Raw genomic sequence first — 6,260 nt, forward strand, 5'->3', positions numbered from 1 at the left:
GATTGTGATGGAATACTGTTGTGCCATAAGAGATGATGAGAGCAGGATGCTCTCAGAAAAACCTGGAAAGATGTACATGAACTGATGCAAAGTGAAATGATCAGAACTAGGAGAATATTCTATATAGTAACAGCAATGTTGTATGAGCTGTGACTGATTTAGCTGTTTTCAGTAATGCAATGATTTAAGACAATTCTGAAGAATTTACAATGAAAATTGCTATCCATCTCCAGAGAAAGAACAGATGAAGTCTGAATGCAGGTTAAAGCATACTTTTTATTTATTTTCTTTATTTTCCTATCTGTGTTTTTTTTTCACAACATGACTAATGTGGAAATACGTTTTGTATGATGGCACATATATGACAGCACCTATATCAAAGTGCTTGCCTTCTCAGTGCGGGGAGGAGGGGGAAAAATGAGGGAGGGAGAGAATTTGGAACTCAAAAGTTTTTTTAAACTCATTAATTGTTTTTACATGTAATTGTGGGAAACAAAATATTAAATTAAAAGAAAAAAGGAAGTGACCCCTTTTGTTGAGCCATAGTCAATACCTGCTCTCCCTTGGATTCCAGCTAGAAGAGAAAGAGGATATTTCTTTCTCTTCACCTTCCAGGGGCCATTGCAACTTGAGCACATACGCCTCCAAAAAAGAACATCTATTCACCTAGGTGAAGCTGAGACTGATCAGACTAGACAGATTTGGCAGAGAAGTGGCGCAAAATACAGAGGATGCAGAATTTAGAAATCAATTAGACCTAAGTTCAAACTCTGCCTTAGACATTTACTGGCTAGGTGACCCTTGGCAAGTCACTTATCGCTTTCATTCTTGGTTTCCTCATCTGTAACATAGAGATTATAATTGTACTTATCTCCCTATGTTGTTGTGAGAATTAAATCAGATAATATGTAAAGCACTTTAAAAACCTTAAAGTTATATATATGAGAGAGAGCTGCTACTACCATGACTGGACCTCAAGTCCCTGTCTGCCTTTTCTGCCTTGTTTTATGTTTATTTACCTGAGTTCAGGTTACCAAACAAAAATCCCCAAAAGATGGACAATTTCCAGCCTTAGTTATTAACCTGTAAGTTTCAGAAATAGGAGGCTCCTGAGTCAGGAATGACTGTCCAAGACAATGTAACTGCTAGGAGAAAGGACTGAGAAATCCCCAGTCATCGTCTGGCTTGCCAGGAGAGCTAGACTTGTGAGTTTTAAAGATAACCCAGGTCAGAGGGAAAAATGAAATACTTATTTTGTATTTCCACAAAGTGCCTTTACTATTTGGGAGAGTATAATAGGAGTCAGGTTATCGTTTTTGTATTTTAAATATGTGTAACTGCGCTTGGGGCAGCTAGGTGACACAGTGGATAGAATGCTGGAATTGAAGTCAGGAAGATTCATCTTCCTGATTTCAAATCTGACCTCAGATACTTACTATCTGTATGACTCTGGGTAAGTCACTTAACCCTATTTGACTCAGTTTCCTCATCTGTAAAACCAGTTGGAGAAGGAAATGGAAAACCACTTCAATATCTTTGCCAGAAAAACCCCAGATGGGATCACAGGGAGTCAAACACAGCTGAAAATGACTGAACAACAGCTGTATTAAAACGTGTGTTTCAAGCCTTTCTTTTGTAGTAGAGAAATAAATAGCTGTCCTGTACCTTATATTTACTTTATATATGAGTGTCTTTTTTTCCAGAGAGATCTGGTTTAATCCATTTTAGAGGAGATTCTCAATGCAAGCTATACATAAGTTTTATTTAAAGGATTTTCCCCAGAACTCTGATGTGGAGGACATAATAAGCCAGAGTGCAAGAAAACTTTGATTCCCCCTTTGGGGAAGTATCCAATAAGAGTCCAGAGCAGGAACCTTTTGGGAATAAAGGAGTGGCCTCTGGACACTATATTTGAAAATATCGCTGACCTATATATTACTGAGGCAACCAGGTGGCTCAGTATATTGAACGCTGGGCCTAAAGTCAGGAAGACCTGAGTTTACATATGGCTTCAGATAGTTACTAGCTGTGTGGCCCTGGACAAGAAACTTAGTTTCTGTTTACCTCATTTCCTTCAGCTATAAAATATGGATCATAGCAACACCTACCTCACAGGGATGTTGTGAAGATCAAATGAGACAATATTTTGTAAAGTACTTAGCACAATGCCTGACACACAGTAGGTACCATATAAATGCTTATTCCCTTCTCTTCCCTTTCCACTTACCACTATTGGTAAAATAAAGTTTCATCCATTTATGAGAAGTCATTCAACTGAGTCTCACGCTTAAAATTTATAATCCACATTTTCATGATGCTTTGCTGGGGTTAGGATTAGAACAGGTAGTCTAGGGATAATTTTTCTCTGTGTTAGTGCTACCTTGGCCTCATAAGTATCATGGAATAATCCACTGAACTCAAGTGACTCAGAAAAATGCTAACAAAAAACATGGTGATTAGAAATTATAAGGGAGTAGAGTATAAGGGGGAGAGAAAAGAGGGGAGAGATAGGGAGAAAATTTGGAACTCAAAATCTTGTGGAAACGAATGTTGAAAACTAAAATAAACTTTTAAAAATTTAAAAAAATTTTTTAAAGAATTTCAACCCCCCAAAAAAAATTATAAAGAAGGGGAGGAACTCATCCCAGGGGACAGAACTGGTTTGGATGTGACCCAGAAGTTCTGTCTGCCAGCATACTGTGCCTTTGAGGTCTACACAGAAGGAAGGTTGAAAGAACCCCATGCTGTTGGAACACAGTTCTGTTTTCCTTGAACTTGATTTCCCAGAATGCTAAGGACTTGGTTTCCCAGGATGGTAAGGACTAAAAGAAGTAGACAATGGGAAATGAATCCAAGAGAAAAGTCAGTGGGAAAAGCCGAGGTTTGAGAGGTGGGAAGAAAGAAGACTCAATCAATAGACCCTTTTTATCTAGTAGACCCTGAAACTACAACAGATTTCATGGTCATATCCAGAGGTAGATGTGAGAGAAATGTCCAGAGCCAGGAAAAACATTTTAAGACAGTACTACTATTCACTTGGATACTTTAATCCACTGGCAATCCCCATGTGTGAACTTCCTCCAATAATACAGGTTGCAACCCATCCACAACATCTTATCTTTTATAGCTTTCACCTATGTCCTCCAGTAAATTCTCCAAAACAGGTCAATCCAGAGTAATGACCTTCATCTAATCTCTTGTCATTGCATGGTTACCAATGTACATTGACAGTTCACTGGTTTATTGTTCTTGCTACATGACCAGTTCACCTCAGAAACCAATTATTCTTCAGATGTTCTCTGGAATATTGGCAAACTACCATCAATGATATCAGTGCAATTAGAAAAAACTATTTCTTCAATGAAGTAGTCTGAAAAGACCATGATGCAACTTTATTCATTTTATGCATGCCAAGTTCACAATTCTTGGAATTGTTTATCAAGGAAAGAAGAAAGGACCTCATGCCCCAATCCCTAATTCCTTTCAAATGATGGTTCCTTTCATGCTCCCTTATCTATGTTAAGTTCTATGGAAAGAATTGAGTTCAGTGATTTACAGACAAAATAGGGCAGAAGTCATTACATTCTTCTACTTTCTAGAGGAAAGTCACTTCTATACACTGAATTTTTCATATTTATAAAGATATTCTGATTGCCCCCATCTACCAAGTCACCCACAAATCTACTTCCAAATGGAGCACAGAATAGTCTATAATCTTAGAAGACCTATACTGTGCCATTTAGCAGTCTCTCCCCATAGGCTTAATGGAGCTGTGACTCTAATGCCAGGTCCTTGTTAGTTCAGGTTCAGTACTGGAATGAAATGAGGCATTCATAAGTCACTGAACATTTAACAAAGTTTATTTTTTTCATCAGTACAGCAAGAATATTCAACTAGGATACAATGACACAGCTTCTCAGGCCATGAGGGTTCCCTTATCTCCAAATAATAATGTGTCTGGTCAGTAGATCAGTAAGTTATGGTGACTTTTGTGGTCTCAGGCACCAAACTACGTCTGAGAGACCTAGATTGCAAGTGGTTGAGACTTTTTATGCCTATCTATCAGGAATTTGTATCAGAAAATCTGAGGCCAATCAGGTTTCACATAGAAAAGAAGCTTTAGGGGCATCTAGGTGGCACAGTGAACAGAGTACCAGCCCTGGACTCAGGAGGACTTGAGTTCAAATCCGACCTCAGACACTTAACACTTACTAGCTATGTGATCTTGGGCAAGTCACTTAACCCCAGTTGCCCTGCCTTCACCCCTCCAAAAAAAAAAAAAAGCGAAAAGAGGATTTATCAGAGAAGCCTATAGAAGGTATGTCAGGAAAATACTGGTCCTATCATATGGCCTCTTTGATCTGGTGAGCTCATGTTTTTAGAGGTCTCTGTTCATAAAGACCAGATTGAATGGAGTCTGACAAGCACTCAAGGATGCCATACCAAAGAACCATTAAGGCTATGGAGGTACAAGCTCCCCAAAGTGGACATTTTCTATACCATTTTTTTTTTGTTGCAATTTGGAGGGCAATTGGGGTTAAGTAACTTGCCCACGGTCACACGGCTAGGTTTTTTTTGTGTGTCTGAGGTTGGATCCGTACTCAGGTACTCTTGACTCCAGGGCCAGTGCTCTACTCACTGTGCCACCTAGCCGCCCTGATTCTATACCACTTTTGAAAAACAGCTGCTCACCTGTTTTAGGACCCTACTTGCTACTGAATGAATATATGACACAAGGTCAAATAATCGTAATCCATCCAGAGTTGCCTATTATGAATAGGATACTACAAGACGACCTCTAAAAAGTTGAGTAGAACCCTATTATTGAATGTAAATTCTACATTCAAAGTCATGCTCAGTAAGGTGTCCCAGGTTTTAATGGCCTTCAGAAACATTGTCACTTTGCTAGAAGCCCTGACACCTTGTATCTTTAATTCGATGGACTTCCACCTATAAGGAAGTGGCTTTTGGGAAATATCTGGTTCACAGCAGCCTCCCACTATGAAAGGCTTGTGAAACTGGACTTCATTGACCTTTAGTCTGCAAATGGGTAATGTTGCGAGGGATGGGGTCTTGACAAGTCTTCCTAGTGGGCTAAGCTGTAAACCTCAGCGCTGAGAAGTCAAAGAGTCTTGATAATTGGGTCAGATAAATCTCTATCTATGCTGATTCTTAGGTAGTTTCAAGGTCTGATCCAATGGCCTGGGGCCTGGAGATAATGGGACTAGACAATCAAAGACTCTTCCTTTTGGGGTCAGGAAGAATTTTGCCAAAACTTCTAACTGCATACCATTATTAATAAGGTGTATCAATATTACTCAGAGATATCCTAGTCATTCTATTAAACTAAACAACCAGATTGAAGCTGTTATGAAAACAACAGAAAATGAGCAGTGGCTCCATAGCTAATGTGAAAATGTTGCATATTGTGTTGAGCGTAGGACCATGTAATCCTCCTAACTAAGGATGATGCTGCTACTTATGTCCAACAGGGCTCCTCATCCCAAGCTTTTGTGCTAATATCCTTCAAGGTATTTGACCTATTCCCAACTGACTAAGAGGTATGACTCCGCTAAAAAAAATAGTTTTGTCATTATGCTCCTAACTATTGTAGTTGTGTGACATGCATCCCTGAAGCCATATCCATGACAATTCAATGACACCCTATAAAGGAGGAGAACTCTCAGGCCCAGCCTCCAGGAAGCTTTACACAATGAGGATGGGCTGTCTTTAGACAGCTTGCTGTTGACTGTTTCCAGTTCTTCCTTATTCTGTCCCTGGCTCAGACTCTCCCTGGCCTTGAGTTTCTTACTCCCTCCTCTCAAAAGATCCATAAACCCTAGTGATACAGTTCAGGTATCCTTCAATTGGAATGCTTTTTTTCCCCTCTTTAGATAGTTTGGATATTTACTTTCCAAAATGGCCACAGTGACCAGGATGGTATTATTGGGAAATGCCTTTCTTTCTAATGCCATGGAAAAGGAGAGATCATCTCTGCATAACTATAGTGAATGTATAATTTTTCTGGGAAAAAAAGTGGATCCTCTAACCAGCCTGGTTGTAGCAGTTTCCTCAGTTTCTGAATGAAGATGAGGGAGAGTCCTTACCTAGTTCTTGTGAAAGAAAGGGTAAGTCCTTCAGGAGACGCTTCTAAAGGAAGAGAGATTTAGTATTCTCTACCCACTATGAGGCTCCTGGTGGGAGGCCAGGGAACATTAAGGGGGTAGTGGTAAGGAAAAGATTTAATATTAATACTGGCA

This window comes from Petaurus breviceps, unplaced genomic scaffold, assembly GCF_028583685.1.
Source record: "Petaurus breviceps papuanus isolate PSGF00001 unplaced genomic scaffold, PetGlider_PUasm1.0 90617, whole genome shotgun sequence".
Lineage (NCBI taxonomy): Eukaryota > Metazoa > Chordata > Mammalia > Diprotodontia > Petauridae > Petaurus > Petaurus breviceps.